Source organism: Quercus robur, chromosome 12 (genome assembly GCF_932294415.1).
Source record: "Quercus robur chromosome 12, dhQueRobu3.1, whole genome shotgun sequence".
Lineage (NCBI taxonomy): Eukaryota > Viridiplantae > Streptophyta > Magnoliopsida > Fagales > Fagaceae > Quercus > Quercus robur.
Genome location: NC_065545.1, coordinates 22,654,106 through 22,678,842, shown reverse-complemented (window position 1 = coordinate 22,678,842; position 24,737 = coordinate 22,654,106). Strand labels below are relative to the sequence as shown.

Here is a 24,737-nt window from a genome sequence, read left to right as displayed (position 1 = left end):
TTTTATGAATGCAGGCAGTGATATTGTCTATAATCAATGGCTTTATTAAAGGAATTAGGTGATGACCTCTTGGCGTGCAATCAAAATAAAGTGCTAGCTGATGATAGGAAGAATATTGCCCAATGCATTAAAAAGATTGAACCATTGCGACGCAGCCTGCGACTGCAAAACATGCAGGGAAGGGTTAGCCCAAGGCTTCAACAGAAATCTGATAAACAACAGACATCCTATGGTAGTAAGAGAAAGAGGTTATCAGATGACCTCAAAGATCAAGTTAGCAAGAAAGAGACTGAAGTAGTTGTGCCTGTGGAAGACATTGGTTGTATAAGTGATCTGGAGACAGAGTGTAACAATGGCGATGCTCAAGTAGTCAGTGATTCTATGAGGGTAACAATGACATTAAGGGATTTCAATACACTTTACCTTCGCTTTGTTCAGGTGGTTATATAATTTCCACCTGTTTATATTTTTGTATATATGTATTGCACTTATAGTTGACAAGATGTCTTTAGATTAATATGTTGAGAATCCATAACTGACCCCAATATTTTGGGACTAAAGCTTTGTTGTTGTTGTTGTTGAACTTTCTATCATTAAACATTTCTTTTATATTAACTCGCTACTGTGTGAATAAGATGAAAGAAAACAGGGAAAGTTTGAAGATGGACATGTCTACAATAGTTGAGGATTAATAAATTAGAGAAGAAACTGCACTGTAATAGGAAATGTAGTATTAGCTTCATAAATGGCCATTGTGTAATGGTACAAGTAAACCAATGATGTCAGTACTTTAACATAATATTACTGTTACTATCTTTTTTGAGTCTCCCATATTAACTTCTTACTTACATTGTTCTGAACTAAATGCTTTTTGCATTCTAAGATAGATCATACCAAGCTGTCTGTTGTATCAGTAAGGCTTTATAATTCCTTTGGGCACACATAATGGAACAACATGTGTGCACACATAATGTAACACAACTAGTGGTTATTGTTAAATTTACAATAACCAAGCCTTAGTCCCAAATTTTTGGGATTGGCTATGAATCCTAAACATATTAGCCATGGTCAGCCACATATATTCTTTTCTGAATTCTGAGATATTTTTCTTTTGACTAATTTACAATATAATCTTTTGAAATTGAAATGATTAAGAATCCTGCAGTGAGCTAAACATCTTTTAATTTTTTTCATATGCGCTGGATTTGATTAGTCTGGAATAGATAAGTTGCAAGTTCCTTTCTTAATTTGTCTACTCTTAGCCTGTCTATGCATGTTGATAGAAGAGTATAGATGCAAGAAAGCTAAGGCCAGTATATCTGCAAAATTCTAATACTTGTTCACAGGGCTATATTTTGGCTACTTTAATAATTTGAGTTAGCAAATTTTTTTTTAACATAGCCTGTCTATGCTTTACACAGGAAGAGGAGAAGAGATGCCTTAAGCCTAAGGATGATGTGCACATTTCTAATGGTTCAGAAAATAATGTGAGAATCATGAACTTCAATTTCTTTCACTTTTTTTTTCTCCCCTTACTTTTAATGGTTACTTTTATTAAAGTTTTGGTCAATTTGCTGAAGAAGTTCTAGTCTTTTGCACTTCCTTTTGCTCTCCTTCACTTTTAATTCTTAATTTAGTTTTATTTATTGGCAGTTTTGGAGAAACCACAGAATTGATGTTGAATTTCTAGAGTTTGTTACACTAGGCTTTAGACGTTCTTCTACTTCATTTTTGTATGCGGTTTGAGGCCTTAAATGTCAATAGGCTGGCCACCTGTGAGTATGATCTTGATATGCAATATGCTTCGCAGTTTGTTACACAAGGCTTTAGTTGCACTACTTCGTTTGTGTATATGGGATGAACATTTACATGTGAATAGGCCAAGCACCCTATTGATCAATCCATTTCAACTTGACCTTCATGTGAGACATAATTCATTGTTAGGATTTATATGATTGCTAAAATTTCTTATTAAATAATCTTTTTTTTTTTTAATTATTATTATTGGTAATTACACATGCACTTTTTAATTTGCATCCCTTCTTGGATTCAAGGTTTCTGATAGTAATTTTGTTGTTTTAATTGTTCTTTATAATCTTTTAATTTCCATGCTAGCTCTTTTCAAGTGGCCAATTCATGCATTTAAAATCACATAATGTATCTATGGCCTTACTTATTCTTGGTGATTATTGATCTTTATGGTTATTTACATTAATGCTACAAATTTTTGCAGAACGGGAATGCATGTGATGGTCATGCTAAGAGATGTACCAGGCGACCTGATCTCAAGGCTATTTCTGAGGCAAGTTGCTGGATTATGTGTTACACATATATTACTTGTACACTATCTACATTATCCAATGGCTTTAATAATCAATCATACTTGCTATTCAAGAACTATGGTTTAGCTACCAATGAAACTGAAAAACTTCTCTGAACTGGTATTATTGCCAATGGTCTGATGCATAGTTACAAAATCATGATAATGCCGAAATCATATCAGGTTAGAAATGTCCCTTATCAGGTAGGGGTGCATTTTTAACTTGCAAATAGCTGCATTCTAGAGTCTTAATAGCTGTACAATTTGCATATGGTGGCTTAATAAATATTGTCAAAGATCTCTTTGACCTGGCTTGAATTTATCTTTGTCACATACTTCCTGTTTCATTTGGTGCATGGGTAAAGCTTTTTTTTTGGGCAAGTTTCAAAGACACATAGTGGGTTTTGAACCGGTAACCTTACCCTCCAATTATTATGGGTTGAGGACTCATTGGCAAGTACACAAATGCATTTTGATACTGATGACGTTTGAAAATTCTTGGAGAGAAGAAAAGGGTTAGTTTAATGCATGCATAAGTGCGTACATAGACTTAGGCTGATAGGCATTCTCCTTAAATTTCGTTGTTTCTTGTAACATTTTTTTTTTTAATTTTTTTTACTTACAGTATTGCATAATAGTAAATATTATGCCATTAAATTTATTTTGCTTGTGGACACCACACACTCATATTGATCAATTTTTGCTTATCTTAATTTCAATACTAGGTTAATGTTAATGATTTTACCAAAAAATACTAGGTTAATGTTTCAAAGTAGTAAATTATTGTATTGAAAATGATATTTAAGCAGGCTTGTAACTTTTATTTTTTTCCCATATGTGAACATTTCTGGTTACTTTGATTTACTATAGTGTAGAGTAACTCTGGTCTACTTTGTTACTTCATTTCCTTACTGTTGCTTTGTGAATTATGGCAGATGCTGAATTCAAAAAAAAATTTGTACAGCAAGAAAATAGGTCATCTACCAGGTTCGTGAAATTCAGTTGTCTGTTGGGGGTGTAGATATTTGCTATCTATTCTTTTATAAATTACATTAATTGTTTTATGGCATCTCCAAACTTTTAATCTAATTTTTGTTATTACCTTTATTAATGTTGGACATCAATTCTCTTCCCGGGCTGCAATGGTGGCTGTTGGTCTTCATGGGCAGTGTTTGAGGGGAATTGATTATACTGGAGAATCTTCAAAAGTGGTAGGGTATCTAAAAGTAATCAGGAATTCTGCGGAATTTGATTAGTAAAGTGTGTATACAACAGTAATTTAATGGCATCCAAGCGTATGGTCAATGATAAAGTTTCTAAGAATATGTTAAACTTAATACAATTGAAAAAAATGGTGAAGATTTAGGTGCATGGGATGCTAAGGAAATTGAAATGTCCTGCCAAGATCACAATGATGGATGAAAAGGCCTAGGATTATCTTTATGGTAAAGGATATCCGCAAACTATTTTGTTAAAAATTGAATGTTGGTATTTAACAAAGGATAAGCAACCAATAATACATATTACAACGCCATGATGCTGAGTGGCTTTCACGATTGTTTAATTGGTTGTTTCTATGTAAACTTAGATGGAATACATTGTGAGTTTATAGTTTTAATCTTTCTTTAATTATCTCTTTGGATTATTGCAGGAAGAGTTCAGGAGTCAGAAGATTATGTTGCCAGTTATTCAGCAAAAAAAAAAAAAGAGATTATGTTGCCAGTTGCTGTTTCAATTGTCTTGTCTGTCCAATATGAAGATGATGTTGACAAGTCAGAAGAAATTGAGTATACAGGTGAAGGTGGGAATGACTTACTCGGCAATAAATGTCAAGTTAAAGATCAAGTTATGTGTCGTGGTAATTTGGCTCTCAAGGTTCGGAATGACTTACTCAGCAATATTAATTTATTCATATTATTTTTATTTGATTACCTGGGTTTTTGCGCTTTAAGTTGGTAGAATTTTTAATTAAGGTTTTTTTGGGAAAATTATTTTTATTGTATTATTAATTGTTAAAAATAGTGTTGTGGTAAACACATTTACACTGAATTTGTGTTTTGGAAACATGAATTCAGTGTAAAATTTGAAATTTCAATACTTAAAATTATGTTTTTAAAACACAAAAGACTATTCTCCAAAATAATTTTCCCAGAACACCATTTTTAATAATTATATATAAAATAATATTATTTTTCTAACAAAACCCGGGATAGTAAAATGAAATAAATAACCAATAATTGAGCTCAAAATAGTAGGATTTTCTCAATAACCAATATCTATTTGTGCTTATAGGTTTTTATGTTTTTTGGGAAAAGAATAAAATTGGAATGCCTTTTTCTTATCTTTCCTTCTAAGTAGGATTTTCTATAAAAAAATAATAATAAATTTTAAGAAGTTCCTAACAAAACAATTGAATAAGATAGAGATATTCTGATGAAGGATCTTTAGAAATTCGGCTCTAAAAGGATTTTTTATGAGATTTTGAAGGGTTATTTAATAGGTGTTAATGCTTAAGGGTTTTGGTAAGGTTAGATAATTTAAAAGCTAATTTGATTTCAAAACAATGGCTAGTACAAGGATTCCCAAAACCTTTTCTAGAAAGACTAGTACCCCTAAAGGATTCCCAATAACAAATAAAGTAATTAAGAACTTTTAAACCAAGAAGACATATATATGGTCCTTAGTCCAACACATTATACAAAATCTGAAAAACTATCAGATTACCCTTGACACAATAAAACTTGGGAAACTTATTTACAAGTAGAATAGAAACTTTCTAATAGATGGAATAGCTAAGAAATGTTCCAAGAGAGCTTTCCATTATGCGAAACATCCCAAATTATCGTTTGAGAACTTGAACCAACCTTTCCTCGCCTCTTATAAGTCTTCAAAGGAAGCTTTCAATTATGTTCCCCCATCATTTCCTAAATTTTCTTCTCCTTTTTTTTGTTTGGGGGGGGGGGGGGGGGGGGGTGGGGGAGAGAGAGAGAGAGAGAGAGAGAACATGGTCTAACCGTATAAGTGCTTATATTAATGGTCACTAGTAAGCCCTTTCCCATTGTACAAGGGTACCCATTTGGATTTTAGCATCTAATAATGATCTGTCATTTCGATAAATGTCTAATAGGTGTTGACGTTTTAAACCACCGTAGTTTAGACGAATTCAAACTTTTCCTTCTATATGATATTTTACTTAACTTCATATTTGGAAACCAATGAATTGGCCAAGATGATTTGAATTTGAAATCATTCTAGCAAATTCATATGCGCAATTCCAATATATGCCTAATAGGTGTTAACATGTTAAACCATCATAGTTTAGTAGAAATCGCATTTTACCTAATGTATAGTATTTTACTTGACTGCCTATTTCGAAACCAATGAATTGGCCAAGATGAGTTGAATTTGAAATCATTCTGGCAAATTCATATGTTTCGAGGAATGAAAACAAATCGAATTCAAATTCAAATTCAATTTGTGTTTCAAACCTCAACTTACCAACATGAATTGCATGAATTAGAATTAATGTGAATTTGTGAACCAAGGATCAAATTGCTAAAAGAATTGGTTTTAATATGCCCAAATAAAATCTTTAGGGTTTTGTAGTGGGAATAATGTTGCCAACTACCCTAAAAAGAAGTTTTGCTCACTTTTTTTTTAATATTGTTACATTTAATGTTAACATGCTATCGAATAGTTCAACTTGAACAAAGTCAAATGTTATTAGAATGAAATGAGATGTGATCAATTGCAAGTTTGACTCATATATGGAATTAGAAATTGTGGCTGTCAAATCCTCATTTATTTAGATGTATTAATATGCTTATTTATTTCATAGAAATGGGTAAGGTAACAAATATTTTACCTTTAAGCCAAAAATAAATAAATAATATTTTACCAAATCAATCTTATGGTATGTGATTATTATCTTTTACAGAATAACATAGATCAAGGTTTACCTGTTTCTCAAAAAAAAAAGGTTTACCTGTTAGAGTGATCCGTGGACATAAATGTGTTGTTGGTGGGCATCCAAGAAAAATTTACACATATGATGGCTTGTACAAGGTAGAACATACTAACGAATTTAAAGTTTGTTTGTTATTAAAGAATTGTATTAGTATTTTGAAGTCCATGAAAATTGATTTTGTGTGAATTGAGAATTTTCATAAACTATAAAATAGTTTTATGGATTTAGGCCATGTAATTTTCTTCATTATATTGTATTTTGTACCTTTGCTTAAAATTCGATCAAGCATCTTATTTGACAAAATCACGTTCCCACTAATATGTGTGTGTAGTTGTCATGTGAGATTTTAAACATTTTAAATGCATGCTTCAACAGTGGTTTTGAGGAAATATTGAAAATGCCTTCGTTCTGGATGGATAAATTAGGACATGTGCATGATAAACAAAACTTATTTTAACTTTCTGATACAGTAGTTTGACAAAACTATTTTTAGCTCTTTATGAAAATATCAAGACTTTGTCAATCTTGATAAGTGCAATGCCTTTCTTTATGCGTTATATATATGAAATAGTAAAACCAGATTCTTGTTAATGTATCTTTTCTTTTTCAAAATCACTTTATTACTTGGACTAGGTTGAAGCGGTATCTTGTTTTCGTATCCCTATCTGTACTTGGTTCCATATTGTTCATTGTGGAACCTTGCAGCTCATTTCTTTATGATTGTAGATTCTGAAAAATAACATTTGTTTTTGTAATTTATCCAATTGTCTTTCAGTCTTCTGTTGAATATTTTTTTTGGTTTTCTACATCTTCTTTTAGATGGGTTTCTGTTGGAGTAATTAAGGATTTATATTGTGGGTTGGAAAATTAAAAACGTTAAAGGCTTTTTTCTGCTTTAAGTGCTTTTGTTTAAAAGAAATCTTAATCTGTCCTTTTTTTCCTTTTTCCTAATATTATGCACTGTCACTATTTTTCTTAATTTTTTCTTCATTCATGTACTCTTAAATACCATTAAGGATCTTGTAAGTTTTTTTTTTTCTTTTAAAGAAATATTAGGTCAAATTGTACTCTCTTTTTCTTATGTTAAAAAGATATTTCACTATTTTTATTAATTTTTTCTTCATTCATGTGTTCTGTTTCTTTTTCACTATCTGTCAGGTTGATCATTATCGGGAAGAGAGAGGTGCTTCTGGATTTAATGTTTTTAAGTACCATTTAACGCGAATAACACACCAGCCCAAATTGGTCATAAATCAGGCAAACAATCCTTCCTTTCTTTTTTTCCAGGCATTTTTTGTCTATTGGTCACAACTCACAACCTCTGTTGGAAAGTGTCTTGAGTGATACAAGAAATATTTGTAAGCACTTTGATACACTGCCACAGGGTTGCTCTCCTTTCCATGTTAAATTTTTAGATTCTAATTCTTTAGGAGGAGCTTGATAAATTTTCTGTTAATTTGAATTTTCTCTTTTTTTTTTTTTTTTTTTGGTTAATAGGATAGATATTATATTAGCAACCAGCAATAAACATTACAAACTGGCCATTGAGGCAAGAGTACTAGCAACATGCCTATAACAGTACAACCCATTTTTATCAGAGTCCAACAAAATATACATATCAGCAAAGGGGGGAATATCAAACACAGCAAAATTTTCCAACATAACACAGCCCCTTTTAGCCAAAAAGTCGGCATATTGATTCGCCTCTCTAAAACAATGCCTCACCCGGACCTGCACAAGTCTTGCTATGAGGGACCTGCAATCATTTAACAAAGGAGAGTAACTCCGGTTAGGACATTCAGCACCATTGAGCAACTCCACAATCACCTTAGCTGGTTTATGCCCAATTGAATGGCCAAGATCAGCCCATCCCATAATGCCCACCATTCAGCTAGCACACTAGTGGTATACCCAATTGATCTTGAGTACCCCTTGACCCAATCACCATGGCAGTCCCTAATTACTCCTTCACCTCCCACCTTACCCGGATTTCCAATGGAAGCACCATCAGTGTTTAATTTGTGCCAGCCAAATGATGGTTTATTCCAACTGACAGGGAAGGGTATTTTGGAGGTTACTTGGTTGATCTTACTCACACAAAAGTGAAATTCCCTAGCTTGACCAAGGTAGACTTTATCTAGCTTAGGATTTGGTATACCATTTTCAAACATCACAATATTCCTATTTTTCCACAAACACTAAACCGCATATAAAAACACCATGCACCAAGGAATATGTGTGTTGTGTCTAACAGTACTCAAACTATTAATTCTAAGCCAATTAGCGAAATTTTCATTAAAGGACTTTATATGAGAATAAGGAACTCCCAACTTACACCCCAAATCATGCGCAACCTCACAATCTCGCAGCAAATGTACAATAGTTTCCTCATGCCGCTTGCATATAGGACACACCTTATCACAATTAATACCCCTAGCTACCAGAACACTCTTCACAGGTATGCTACCATGTACACAAAGCCAGAGAAAACTTATTATCTTTGGTAGCATATCCAATTTCCAAATCCACTGCTCTGTAAAAGGATTTTCTGCTGAATCAGGTTGGTTGGCTAATTGGTAGGCTGAATTAGTGGAGAATTCACCATCTTTGGAATATTTCCACATGATAGAGTCTTCCCTACTTCCAAAGAGTTGGAGTGGGATAGCTTTAACTTTATTCTTAATTGAATCTGGTAGATCAAAGGATAGGATTTCCCATCTCCAATCATAATCACGACACAAGACAGCCACAGTCAACTCAGCATCCTCTTGCTTTAAGGGTCCCTCTATCATGCCACGAAGAGACTCACCATTAATCCAGCTATCCAACCAAACTCTCACTCCATGACCATTTCCAATACCCCACCAGATACCTTTCTTGAAGATAGGAAACCCCAGGTTTATGGCTTTCCAATTAGGAGAAGAAGGGAGTTTTACCGGATCCCTCGACCTTGCTCTTGAAATGGAACAATACTTTTTAAGCAACACCTTGGTCCATAAAGCATCTTGTTCATGGTACATTCTCCAATTTAGTTTAGAGAGCAGCGCAATATTTTTCGCCCTAGCCGCTTGTATTCCTAAACCCCCATCTTCCTTGGACTTTATAACTTTGCTCCACCCAACCATGTGCATCCTCCTTTTCTCACTTGTGGAACCCCATAAAAAGTCCCGGTTAATTTTATCCAATTTATCACAAACATGGACTGGTAGAGCCACCCCTTGCATCACATAGTTGGGAATGGTAGACATCACAGATTTAATTAAAACCGTTCATCCAGCAAAGGATAAATACTTTGCCTTCCACCCTACAAGCTTGCTCATGACCTTTTCCACTATGAACTTATATGGATTACGAGCAACCCCTCTATGTCTAAACGGGAATCCAAGGTACTTTCCAATATCATGCATTACCCTAATGCCCAATTTACCACAGACTTCCTCCTTTAAACTTTCAATAACATTTGGGGAAAAATAAACACGAGACTTTTCCAAACTGATTTTTTGGCCTGATTCAGCACAAAATTTCCCAAGCACTTCCAATATTGCTTCACAAGCAGCGGGATCAACCTTTCCAAACAATAAGATATCGTCCGCAAAAAGAAGGTGGGAGATTCCTACATTATTCTTGGAAGCCTTCAAAGGGGTCCAACCTCCATCAACACACTTTTGCTCAATAAGGTGAACCAAATATTTCATGCATAATATAAAAATATACGGGGATAAGGGGTCTCCCTGTCTAATACCCCTTGAAGGCTCAAATGATTGTAAAGCACCCCCATTAACCAAAACGGAAATGCTAGTAGTCGCAATACAGCTCATTATGATCGTAGTGAGTTTTGGAGGGAAACGAAAGGCTTCTAAAACTTTATGCACAAAACTCCATTCAAGCCTATCATATGCTTTTTCTAAGTCCAACTTGATAGCCATGTAACCGACTCTTCCCTTCTTCTTTTTGTCCAAGGTATGAAAGAGTTCTTGGGCAATGATAACATTATCAGTTCCTCTTCGGCCAGGTACAAAAGCAGTCTGCACAGGAGATATCAAGCTGCTGATTCGGGCCACAATGATCTTCGAAATAACTTTATAAATTAAGTTACACAAGTTGATGGGCCTATAGTTGCTCAGTGATTCTGGATTTTGGCATTTCGGAATCAAGGCTATCAATGTCTCATTTAGATAACTCGACACAACACCATGCATAAAAATTTCTTTAATCTCCTCGCAAATAGAATTTTTAACCTCCATCCAAAAATGTTGGTAGAATCCCGCATGTAGACCATCGGGACCTGGAGCTTTGAACAGTTTGAGAGCCCAAAGACTTGCTCTAATTTCCTCCACTGTAACATCACAATGAATCCTAGCTCTAACCTCATCTGAGAAGTAGCAGCAAGAGAAATTAGAGACATTCGAGGATTTAGTAAACTACCTCAGCTCCGTGGTGTACAAATTTATAAAACCACTCCTTATATGCTCCTTTACCTCATTATCCTCAGTTAACCAATTCCCAACTGCATCCTTGATACACCTTATTTTGTTTCTATGTCGCCTCACCACAGTGGAGACATGGAAAAAGGACGTGTTTCGGTCCCCAAAAGAGGCTGCATTTAGTCTAGACTTAAGGGCCTAAAATTCTTCCTCTTGCATTAAAATAAGGGAATATTCTGACAAAAGCTGATTTTCCAAATTTAATAGAAAATTATTAGGGTTCTCTGCAATGGCTTTCTGTGCACCATTCAGTCTAGCTAACACCCTTCTCTTCTTTGCAAAAATGTTGCCGAATACTTCCACATTCCATTTTTTAACTCTATCAACAAAATTTGCCACTGCTCTTTATAGTGCTCTATTCTCAACCCAGGCTTGCTACACTACTCTATAAAAATCCGGGTGAAGAAGCCACATCGTTTGGAAACGAAACAATTTATTAAAATTATTGGTATTAGATTTACATAATTCCAAAAGTACTGGACAGTGGTCCGAAAATGTTCTAGGCAAATGGGTAACTATAGCTTATAAGTAAAGGAGTCTCCACCCCGAGTTAGCAAAACACCTATCAATTCTTTCCAAAATAAGACTTGTGATGGGCCTACGATTCTTCCATGTGTATTTAGGACCCGCAAAACCCAAATCTAGCATATTACATTCATCCAAACACTCTTTATATTCAAGAGTTCTATTCAGATTCACTTGATTTCCCCCAAACTTATCTTCTCTGCACAAAACTTCATTAAAGTCCCCCAGCATCAGCCAAGGTAAATTATGGAGTTGAGCTATAGTTTTTAGATTATTCCATAAAATTCTTCTTTCAGCTAACCTAGGACTAGCATAAATTGCAGAAATAAGCCAGGTTAGGTTAGAAGAGTGCACCTTTAATAGAGGCATGAATTTCTTGTTCTGTGCTTGAGAGATGAGACACTTCAACATCCTCTGTCTTCCAAAGGATCCACAAACCCCCAGTGTAGCCAACGGTATCTGTAGTGATGTACCCATCAAAAGGCAATCCTTCAATAATTCTTCTTGCTCTATCTCCTTCAACCCTCGTCTCCATAACAACCATAATTGAAGGGCGATGATTAATTGCCATTTCAAAAATTCTTCTTATGAAATCAACATTCAAAGCACCTCTACAATTCCATTATAAATAAATAAAGGTTGTTGGGAGGAATTTTCTCTTTATACTAATAATGATTTCTTTACTTAATTATTAAAAAATATGAATAAAAAAAGGTTGTTGGGAGGAAACTTACTTGATAACTTGTCTTATCCGAAAATTGAAAGAAATTTTTTTTTTCATTTGCTAACTATTGAGAGCTTGTGGCCTGTCTTGTAGCTGATCGTAAGTATTTTTATTATGCATCCTAGTTTTCTTATTTCTTTAGTTGATTTTATACATTTATAGAAATGTATTTATTGAGTATTTCTGTAGATTTTGTTAAACTCTTCCTGTTCATTTGAATTTTCTCTTTATACAAATAATGATTTCTTTACTTATTAAAAAAATATAAGTAAAAAAAAGTAGTTGGGAGGAAACTTACTTGGGGTGCGTTCGGCATTGGCTGAAAAGCCAGCTTTTTTTACTATTTAGTTTATTTTTACTACTATTCAGTTTATTTTTGTTACTATTTATAAGTTCCATTGCACTTTTTGATACTATTCATAGGTCCTACTATACTATTTCAATTAGTTTTACACTTTATCTACAGTACTTTCAGTCAAAAGTTTTCAGTTTCAGACGGACACTTGATAACTTGTCTTATCCAAAAATAGAAAGAAAAAAAAAATTCATTTGCAAATTATTGAGAGCTTGTGGCCTGTCTTATAGCTGATTAAGTATTTTTATTATGCATCCTAGTTTTCTTATTTCTGTAGTTGATTTTATACATTTATAGATATGTATTTATTGAATATTTCTGTAGATTTTGTTAAACTCTTTCTGTGTCCATATCTTGATTTCAAATGATTATTTTTCTTAGCGTTTACCATGTGGTGCAGGAAGCGCATGAAAATATTTTCTTTAATTTAGTCTTATTTAATTTTGCTAGTCTATTGTATTTTTATTGGTCCATTGAATTTTATTTTAGGTATTAGTAGTTAATTAGGTTTTTTGTTTTGACTCTTCTTTTGCATTTTGATGGTCTTCTAGGCTGCATATAAGTCATATTTTAATACTTGATCTGGCTTTTCTGGTCTTTTTGACTGATTACACATACCTCTTTCTTGCTCATAGTACTATTCTTACTCTTAGTTTGATTTTATAAATTAGGTAGATTTTGCTCGGAAGAAAGTCTCTAAAGGTCATTCTGAATTAAATGGGTATGAATTCTGTAAGCTGCCACATTAATGAAAAAATAATTCCTCTCTACTAGAGTTATGCCCTTTTGTTTTTCTGTCTTTCCATAGAAAAACAAAAATGGAAAAAAAACCACTAATGAAAAATATTTTTACATAACTTATGTCAGTTAGTTTTCTAGATTGGTGTGTATGGATATCTCTGGTGGTGAAGAAAAAATACGTATTGCTGCTACAAATGTATGTGATGTTCCTCCTATTGCACCTTCAGGTAAATTCTCCCATCTAATTTTTTTTTTAGTAGCAATATATATGCAATTATACGTTTCTACATAAATTTTACTCCACCATAAAGGCATTATTTGCAGTTTCTGTTCCTTGAATGGCAAATGACAATAAAAATCATTTTTATTCTTTAGGTCTCCCTCCTGTTTTTGATAAACATTTTATTTCTTCTTCTTCTTGTTTTTATTTATCTATTTATTTTTTTGGGTTGACTTTGCTGGTAGTATATCTATGGATGCCAGTACTACTGACATTATTGGAATTGTAGGTTTTAAATATGTCAAGTCTGTTGAAGTTGCAGAAAATGTAAGTATCCCCCCAAATGCTCCTGGATGCAATTGCGAAGGAAAATGCACTAAGGCTGAGAAGTGTTCTTGTGCTCGACTTAATGGCAATGACTTCCCATACGTGCACGATGATGGTGGCAGGTGAGGTTTGCACTGTTGGTTTGAGGATGTTAGAGTTATACTTCTTGCTATCTTTGTATTAGCTTATTATTTTATATTAGTGTAAGGGTTTCTTGTAATCATGTCATTTCATTTCAATAGAATATACATGATATGGGGACTAATCAATTTTAGTCCCAAACCTATTTTCTTATACCCTTTCTCTGCTCACTCTTCTCTCCCTCTTTTAATGCATCTAATCATAATCTTCCACAATTTACAACTCAACTGCTGGCATTGACATAGTGTTAATCATGGAATATATATATATATATATATATAGAGAGAGAGAGAGAATGGCTCAAAGGGATGTGAATGATGGTTGGTCAGCAGAAATTGATTGCTTAGTAACATAGTTTGTAAAATACACATATTATACTTTATTACACAAATGCATATATTCTTATAAAAACTCTCCTTTTATAATATGAAACAAAGTTTTATAGTAATTGGAGTCCAATTTTCCACCATGTATCCATTTAAGATTTTACAGTAATTTTTTTGGCAATTGAATTATTGAATGCAAAAACCGAAGAATCTAAAGCTAATTAAATTCTAAATCATTATATATTTTATAAATGTATGATTTAAAAAAAGTGTAAGCTAATATCATATATAATTTGAACATCTTCTAAAAAAAATGTATAATTTAAACTGTATAATTATGATTGTTTTTAATTGTACTGTGCATATGCACAGAGTTAAACACTAATTTTCTATAATTTCAATGATTAGATCTTAATATATGTGTGTGTGCACATATTTATATTATATTAAATTAAAAATACTCAAATTATTCGAAATCATAACATTATAAATTTATGAGGGAACATAATTTTTTTTGTTTATAATTTTGCTTGAAAACACGTCCAAAATTTTTTAAAAAAATATATGTATATTAACTACTTAATTATTTTTTATAATATTTTGTGAAATTATACTGAGATAGCGTAAGTCTGGTACTAAATTGGAGAATAATAATTTAAATGTATTGCCATTATTGAAGTCTTAAATTATCTCTCACTCTTGTGGGTCTTAACTGGGTGATGCTAGAAGGACTACTGATATGCTCCTGTTGGTTGGGGTTGTGTGGTAAGAGGATGGTTTCCAGTACTTGGGTGGTTATTCCTACGTGTTTATGTGGTGGTAAAGGAATCTGCGCGCGGCATTTTGAAGGGAAGGAACGCTCGATTATTCAACTTAAATCTCAGCTGTTGTGTTCTTTATTTGAATGGCGGCAAGCTTATGAGATGGATCTCCTAGATTTTCTGGCAGGATTATTAATGGTTTGATTCTTGTGCTGCCTGTTTGTCTTGTCTTCTTTTTCTTTTTTGAGTGTTCTCTGTATGCTCTGCCTGAGTACTTTGGACTCGGCCTATGAAAATGTTTAAGTATTCTGTACTGAATATATTCATCATGTATATTACTAACTATGTTTCGTAACCTATGTTAGATTAGATATTACCCATGAAGCAGAGTAGTCTTAATTAATGTTATGCACATTTTATGTCTATATGTTTTTATTTAGCTTGCTTTTTCAGCTAGTTGGAAAATACCCTGTTAGTTAGCGTGTTGTTTGAATTTTTAAATTATGTTTTCTGGTTTCTATTATGTTTTCTTTTCTTTTCTTCTGTCTTTAAAGCTTGGTATCTTGTTTCTGAGGTATCTATTTGAGATTTATTGGTCTTTATCCTCTGTGTGTGTTTGTCTTGAAAGTTTGGTATCTTGTTTCCCTTTTTCAGATTAGGTGAACCAAGGGATGTTGTGTTTGAATGTGGTCCAAATTGTTGCTGTGGACATAGTTGCCTAAATCGTAGATCCCAGCAGGGACTGAATTATGAACTTGAGGTCCTGTAATTAAATCAAATAGTAATGTTTTCTCTTTCTTTTTTGGGTTAAATAGTAATGTTTTCTGAGTATATCACTTATGCAACAGATGATTAAATCATTTTTCTGTGAACAGGTCTATCGTACCAAGGATAAAGGCTGGGCTGTTAGGTCTAGAGACTTTATTCCTTCTGGTGCACCAGTTTGAGTACAGTGGAATTCTCAGGAAGAGTGATGAATTAGACAATGTCTCAGAGAATGACTATATATTTGACATTGATTGCTTGCAAACGATGAGAGGAATAGGAGGGAGAGAGGTACCAATAGTTACGCATGAACTCAAATTTGTGGCTATGTGACATCTGTACTGTTTTGTTAGGGTGTATTGAACTGCTTAAATATTGGAAGAATGCAACTTGCAAATTTTTTACCCTGTTGCAGCAGCTTTCTATTGCTTTGTTGTTCACCACAAATTTTCACTAAATTGTCTTTAATCTCTATACTTAAGGGAAATAGTATAAGATTGCTCTATAATTAAATAGTTAAACTACAATTTATTCTCTCTCTCTTTCTCTCTCTCAAGGGAATGAGAATAAATTGTTGTCATTCTATTGATTGTAAAGCAATCTTGTACAGAAACGATCATGTAAGGTCACTCTTAATCTAATTTCAACTATTCCTCTGATTTTTTTTTTTTTTTTTTTAATGCAGAGGCGGTTTCGCAATGTATCTATACCCTCAAGCAATCATGCTAAGAAAAGAGATGACCATATATCAGAAACTGGGCCTGAGTTTTGTATAGATGCAGGTACTTGTGGTAATGTTGCCAGATTTATTAATCACAGTTGTGAGCCTAACCTCAATGTTCAGTGTGTTTTGAGTTCCCACCACGATGCTAGACTTGCGCGAGTGGTGTTATTTGCTGCAGATAACATATTCCCTATGAAGGTAATTTGTTGCTCGTCTATAGTTCCCACACCCCCCCCCCCCCCCCCCCGCCCCCCTCCTTTTTTTAATGCCTCCAAAGCATAATGAAAGTAGTGAATTCAGATAATTCCTGCTTGGACATTGAGGTTTGTCTTCACAATGTTTTCTTCCAGTAGTTTTAATGACACGTTTTAAATCTGAAAAGGGATTGGAAATTGTATGCTAGGAAGCACACCGTAACAGGGTGATTCTTAACCAATTTTTATGAATACTATAACTGAAAGGTAAACGCTCTAATAAGCTAGGTCTGTGATAATATCATAACTATAAATCTTTTATATTTGACGGTTGCAACTTCATTGCTTTTGTTATCCTAATACCAATATCTACGCTGGAGAGGATTTATTTGTGTTTCTATTGTATATACTTCCAGTGTACTTGGATTCATGTTTTGTTAATAATACTCTTTTTTTCTTTGTTTTCTTAAAAAAGAATCCACTTTGGAGAAGACTGTGGAAGAGGCTTGCAAACAGATGTAAAAGAAATATGGGGGCAATATTTTTACAATAAGGAAAACGCTCTCTATGAAACCACGTACGCTCTCTAGGGAGGAAGAGGCAGAGTTGGCCCGGAGTAACAAGAAGATTAAAGATATACATCATGCTGAGTTTAATGAAGGTCCACGGGAGAGGTCTCCACCTCCGTTTGTTCAAAGCTCCGAACCTGTTGACAGAGCCTCATTCAAGGAGAAACTCGTGGGTGAAATGCCAGGGGCTTATGCGAAAGCTTTTGAATTTGATAGTCTTATGGAGGAAGATGAAGGGTCTGACGGTGAAGGTGGGGAGGAAAATGATTCGATTCCGGACGGCTGGGTCAAGTACAAGCTGTCCAAAGATACTAAAAGCCGCATTAGAGGTCCGTGGTCAAAATCCATTATTGTCAAGCTTGTTGGTAGAACGAACAGCCTGCTTTACATGAGGACCAAATTGAACCAAATGTGGAGGCCGACGAGTAGGATGGACTGTGTGGATCTTGGGATTGAGTTTTTCCTGGTAAGATTCTATTCAAAGGAGGACCTTGATAATGTTTTGGTGAAGGGTCCGTGGTTTATTGGTGACCAGTTTCTTTCCATAAGGCCTTGGGAACCTTTTTTTAAGCCTTCTACGGCTAATGTATCTCTGATTGCGGTTTGGATTCGTCTTTATGAACTTCCCATTGAACTTTATGAAGCGGAGGTGTTAAAGGAGCTAGGAGAAACCATTGGTAAGGTCTTAAGGATTGACTCCCATACAGCCATGGAGGCTCGTGGCAGATACGCCAGACTTTGCATTCAGATTGACATCAACCAACCGCTAGTGAATACCATCCTTATTGGGCGTTTTGAGCAACCGGTGAGCTACGAGGGCATCCAAACCCTTTGCTTCTCCTGTGGAAGGCTTGGGCATACAGTGGTGGCTTGCCCATACACCATACGAAAGGGTAAGGAGCAAGAGGCGCCGGTTGAGGATGCACTGCCTAACAGAGGTGCAACGTCTCAAGAGAATCATGCCGGACATGGGGCGCAGTCCAGTACTGGCATGGCTGAAATGGGTGAGGCCACGAAGGACAACGGTCAGTACGGACCGTGGATGGTAGTGAGCAGAAGGACTAACGGTCGCAAGGGAACAAATTTGGTTGGTAGTACGGAGGGTACTACAAAATCTGCTCGGAATGCTGCGCCACAACCTCCTCCTAATTTCCCAGAATGGAGGAACACGTCAACTGGTAGAGCAGATCACACCTAGAATGTCCCGTAGTGTTTACGTACCTAGTAGTGGGGACCATCACAAGAGGGCTGAACCGAGCTGGACTCCAAGTTTCACTGGTTTGGGCTCCACGAGCATGAAGGAAAAATCTGGTTTGGGTCCAGTGGATTGCATGCCGCTGGAAAAAGAGGGTATTAATCATGGTGAAGATAGTGGGCCTTTATCCATGTCATCTTCTCAAGCCCAAATCCACCGAAAATATCCAACTTCTGTAAAGGGTCAAAAAGTCATTGCAAGGGGATTAAGTCAGTTTTCTCCTAACACTGACTGTGTCTCTGTAAGGAAACATTTTTCTGCAAAACCCACTCCTCTGCCTCTACTTCATACCTCTGCTCTCTACCATGGAACGGCTGGTCCTCTTGATCAGTCTTTTAAATTCACAGCAGCAGCTAGTGTTGGAAGGGTTCAACATAGTGTTGGAAGGGATCAACAAAAGGATGGGTGTGAACCTCCTTTGTCCGATGTTGATGTAGATCACCAAGGCAGTCGGAGTGAGACACGGTCTTCAGGGGATCAACGAGTCGCTCCTCCGGATTCTGAGGCTAGCACAGTTAATGGTGTTGAGATATTAGGTGAGTCTACTAATTTAAATCTCAATTCTGAAGCTCTTGGCCAAGCTACTTGTGTGGGTAATGGGGATATCTTGGATGAGGAGTTATCGAGTCCTTGTTCTAAAGAAGGGACAATCTATGAAGAGTTGGGGTATGATGGTATGGTATCGGAGGGAAGGGATGGAGCCCCTCTGTCGGATTGAGGTGCTAGCTCCTTGTGTTATTAGTTTAGTCATGAATTTGCTGATTTGGAATAGTAGAGGAGCGTTAAAACCCTCCTTTCAAAACTACATCCATGAATTATCTAGGCGGCATGACCTGGTTATCCTTGTAGTTATGGAGACCAAGTTGGGTGGTAGCAGAGCAAAGGTAGTCTCAGACAGGTTACCGTTTGATGGGGCAATTCATACGGAGACGATTGGATTATCGGGTGGGTTGTGGCTGCTGTGGAATGATGACAAAGTGGAGGTTGTTGAGCTTGCTAAAACAAAACAGGAAATTCATGTCGAAGTTAAGGTACGTGCCTCTAATCTTTCCTGGGTTTTTTCTGCTATTTATGCTAGTCCTAGGAGTGAAGAGAGGTGCATTTTATGGAATAATCTAGCTAAAGTTGCTGATTTACATAATAAGCCTTGGATTATGGCCAGGGATTTTAATGAACCTCTTGTTCAAGAGGATAAATTTGGGGGCAGAGGGGTCAGTGTTAATCGGTCTCTGGCCTTCAAAGATTGCTTAGATATCTGTAGTATGGTGGATATGGGCTTCTCTAGCCCAAGGTACACTTGGCCAAACAAGCGGGATGTTAGTAATCTCATCTTGGAAAGGATTGACCGGTTCTTCATGAATCTGGATTGGTGTGTCCTTTACCCTGAGGCAAAAGTTACCCATCTCCCCCGGTGTCACTCTGACCATTGTCCGGTTCTTATGGAGACCATTCCGGTTAGATCCGTTCGGCTCAACTGTCCATTCAGATTCCAAGAGTTCTGGCTCTCAGATATGTCTTTCCCCAATGTTGTTTCTAGTGCTTAGGGTGGTAACCGGAATTTAGCTGAGTCTATTGAGGTTTTCTCTAAAGAAGCTACCTGTTGGAATAGGAATCATTTTGGGAATATCCACCAAAAGAAGAGAAGAATTATGGCGAGAATCTATGGTGTCCAAAAAGCTATCTCCAATTGGCCGAGCTCCTCTCTCATTAATCTTGAGGATAAGTTGCATCAGGAGCTTGAGGTGGTTCTAGATCAAGAAAGGGACCTCTGGATGCTTAAGTCCAGAATTAATTGGATGATTCAAGGGGACCACAATACCTCCTTTTATCATGTTTCTGCCCTTGCTAGAAGGAAAAGGAATCACATTGCCTCGGTTAAAGATGAGATGGGCATGTGGTTAACGATGGAGAGAGAAGTAATGGAGCATTTGAGAAATGGTTTTATCTCCTTTTATACCACTTCTTTAGAGGAGGCCTCTTGGGTGCCAAGGCAGAATGTGCGTGGCCATGTGCATTTGTTTGAGGAAGTCAAGGACATGATTGGTGGTATGGTTACTTTGGAGGAAATCAAAGATGCCTTATGGTCTATGAAACCTTATAAGGCGCCAGGCCCAGATGGTCTTCATGCCGGGTTTTTTCAACGGTTCTGGCTAGTGGTTGGGGGGTCTGTAGTGGAGGAAGTAAGGAAAGTTTTCAGAGATAGAAAGGTTCCTAATTTTCTTAACAGGACCCATATTGTGCTCATTCCTAAAGTCCAAGGCCCTGAAACCATTGGTAATTACCGTCCTATCAGTCTGTGCAACACTATCTATAAGATCATTACTAAGATTATTGTTGCTCAGATTAGACCTCATTTGGAGTATCTTGTCTCGCCTTATCAAACGGCTTTTGTTCCGGGTAGGAGAGGGGCGGACAATGTTATAATTGTGCAAGAATTGATCCATTCTATAGGCAGAGCTAAAGGTCGCAAGGGGTATATGGCTATTAAGATTGATCTGGAAAAAGCTTACGATAAGATTAAGTGGAGTTTTATTAGAGAAATGCTGATTTTTTTCAATTTTCCTGCCTCTCTTATTGATATTATTATGAGCTGTGTTTCCTCGGTCTCAACTTCCCTTCTTTTTAATGGTGGCTGTTTAGATGCTTTTTGCCCATCTAAAGGTATTAAACAAGGAGACCCCCTCTCTCCTTATCTTTTCATCCTTTGTATGGAATTTTTAGGCCATTTGATTAAGGAGAAGTGTGAGGCTAAGCTCTGGAATCCAGTGAGAGCTTCTAGGAGCGGCCCCTTTTTTTCGCACTTATTTTTTGTGGATGACTTGGTGCTGTTTGCTAGTGCAGATCAGGACAACTGTAATACCATTAAGGAAGTGTTGAGTGAATTTTGCCAAAAATCTGGGTAGAGGGTGAGTGAAGCCAAATCTCGAGTGTTTTTCTCTCCAAATGTGGATCCGGATCAAAGAGAGCTTCTCTCTGATAGTCTTGGGTTTAATTCGACGTCTAATCTTGGTAAGTACCTGGGTTTCCCGTTGAAGCACTCAGGTGACCACAAGCATGACTTTGACTTTGTGCTAGATAGAGTTAAGAAGAAGTTGGTAGGGTGGAAAGCCAATTTACTCTCTATGGCTGGTTGGGTAGTTCTCATCCAGGCTTCTTCCTCAACGATCCCAAATTATGTGATGCAATATGCTTCCCTTCCTGCAAAAATTTTGAATGGTATTGATAGGGTCAATAGAAGCTTTCTATGGGGGTCTTCAGATCATGCTAAAAAAATGCATTGGGTCAATTGGGGTGAAGTGACTAAGCCGAAAGAGGTAGGAGGGTTGGGTTTACAAACTGCTAAAGGTAGGAACACGGCGCTTTTGGCCAAGCTCAATTGGAGGTTCCATAAAGAGGGGAATGTGCCTTGGGCTAAGGTTTTGAAGTTCAAGTATTGCAATAGGCTTCGAATCAGCTCTAGGAATGAAGCTAGACTTCCAAGCTCTCCGGTATGGAAAGGCTTAAAGAAAGGTGAAGAAGTTTTCAAAAAAGGGGTTAAATGGATCCCAGGTCATGAAAGCAATCTAAACTTCTGGTCTGATACATGGACCAACCTTGGTCCCATCCGGTCTCTTATCCACAGCCCGATCCCGCAAGCTTTGGAGAATTTACAAATCAAAGATGTTTTTTCTCCTGCTGGCTGGGATTGGACTATTTTTCCTTTTGAGCTTCCCCCTGAAGATAAAGCTGACATTCAAGCTGTCCCGGTTCCTCGTGTGGCAAGATGCAGTGATAAACTAGCCTGGAAGTCTTCTTTAAAAGGCAATTTTGATATGAGAAGTGCCTATCTCCTTGCCATAAACTCTCCTGGTATCAGGTCCTTCTCTGGTTCTTGGATTTGGAAGTTTCCGTCGCTGCCTAGAATTCAGTTGTTTATTTGGAAGTGTATGCAGCAGAGTATTGGTGTAAAGGAATGTTTAGCTAATAGAGGGATTCTGCTTGATACTACCTATCCATTGTGCCATTTAGAAGTCGAATCTATTTTGCATGCCCTCAGAGATTGTAATCTGGTCAGACCCATTTGGCATCAATTAAGTTTATACTGTGTTCAGTCTTCCTTCTTCTCTCAAGGTATTAGAGATTGGTTAATCTCCAATGGTGGCCTTAAATCTTCTCAAAATGCTGTGGGTATTCCTTGGAATGTCTTATTCTCTTTTGCTCTTTGGTGGATTTGGAAGCAACGGAACCAGGTTGTTTTCAATAGTAAGAGTGTTAATCCGAACCTGAGTAAGAGTATCTTATCACAGGCTTTGGAGTTCTTCCTCTGTGCCTCTAAGCCAAGTCGGAACCGGCCTATGATGATCAAGCAAGTGAAGTGGGAAAGACCGGAGAGGGGATGGTTGAAGTTGAACACAAACGAGTCTTGGAGTGCAGCGTTAGGTAAGGCAGTTGGGGGAGGCTTGATCAGAGATGATATGGGCAATTGGGTGATTGGGTTTTCAAGGCAGCTGGGCAATGTGAACAGTTTTTCTGCAGAAATATGGGCTTTATGAGATGGTTTGATGCTTATCCATCAAATGAAGCTTCCTGCCATTATTATTGAGCTAGACGCTAAGGCTCTTGTGGACGCTCTTAAAAATCCCCGTTACGGTAACTCTATTATTTCTCCTCTATTTGATGATTGAAAGGTGCTGATTTCCCAAATCCCCCAAGTTTGTATCAATCATGTATTTCGCGAAACTAATAAATGTGCGGATCGGTTAGCGAATTCTGGCCATTCTCAAGCTTCGGAGTTTTTTATTTATTCTGTTCCTCCTGTGGATTTAGTCTTCCTTGTTGAGGCTGATATTCACGGTGAATCTTGTAACAGGCGCTGTCCTAGGTTGGTTTCTGGTTGTTAGTTGAATGTTAATTCCAGCTTACCAAAAAAAAAAAAAAATATGGGGGCCTCCACCTCTAGAATTAATAATATAACCTGTCTATAACTAAATCAATAATAATAATAATAATAATATATAATGTTAACAAAATGTACTAGTGAGGTAATGGCATAATGATGTAATGTGTCCGAGTAGCAAGTTTAGCCTTGTTCAGTCTTCACTATCACGTTATTATATGTCTGTTGTGGCAAATTAATGTAGGTAATGTAAGTTTATGTTTTGTTTTGGCTAGTATTCTTACTACACTGGTTAAGGTTTGTCCTGAGAATAATGTTTTAGCTTTTGATAGATCAACTTCATAACAGTGTTAATGCTATAAACAGGAGCTTACTTATGACTATGGATACCAACTTGATAGCGTTGTTGGTCCCGATGGAAAGATAAAGGAATTCCCATGCTATTGTGGTGCAGCTAACTGTCGGAAGCGTTTGTACTAGGCATTTCGCGTAACAAACCATATATGCGTTTAAATAAATCGCGTACGTCCGTAATATTGGCAATGAGAACTGTACGCGTTAATTTGAGGCTGAAAGAATACTAAACGTTTGTAATGGAACATGTATGTATCGTCTTCTTTAGTTAATAGGTTAACTTGCCTTCCTAATGAAAACGGTTGGCTTTAGGCATCAAAAGTCAAACACGATTATTAGAGGAAAAATATATATATAATATTATGAAACTCTTCAAGCCAGAGTGTTTACTGGTTTGACACAGCTTTTTTTCCTTCATTCAATTACAATCTGATGTAAATCAATCATTTACTACTTGTTGAATGAAAGTTCTCTTGTGGTTTATAAAAATAAAAAAACTTCTAGAAAATGTATTCCAATCAAACTTTTAATATATTTTTTTTATTCTAAAATAAATTTCATATATCTATTTTGTTAAAATTTTAAACCCAAATAATTACAGTTATTATTTTATCACAAATAATTACAGTTATTTGACGCCCTTTTGTTAATTTAGTTGTAAATGACATTATTATATTTTAAAGAGAAATGCTACGTTCACAATATTTTCACAACAAATCTTAGTTGGCAGATTATTATAAGTTTTTAATTTTGAATCTATTACTAAAATTACTTTCTATCTCATTAGTAACAACAAGTAGTAACCTGCTACATGGAATTTGTTGTAAAAATGATGTGAACATAGCATTTCTAGCTCATATTCTAAAAGAAAATTTGTATCATTATGCTCATTTTGGCTTTGATAGTGGCAAATTGATTGTTAAATTATTTCTTTACAACTACCACAATATTTTTTATTTAACTACTGATTTTGAGTTAGTACTTAGTAGGCTGCCTGGAGAAGTTATTGTATATCATTACATGCATTAGCATCCTTCTTTTTTTCCCTTTAGTGTGGCATGTGGGATAAAAAATCCTTAAATGGCTCTACACGTTTTTTTTTTTTTTCC

At 36.0% G+C, this 24,737-nt stretch overlaps 1 pseudogene; it reads left to right on the top strand.

Moving 5' to 3' along the window:
- The first annotated feature begins 36 nt into the window (after window positions 1-36).
- On the top strand, window positions 37-23,963 carry LOC126708302 (histone-lysine N-methyltransferase, H3 lysine-9 specific SUVH4-like; annotated as a pseudogene).
- The last annotated feature ends 774 nt before the right edge of the window (window positions 23,964-24,737 follow it).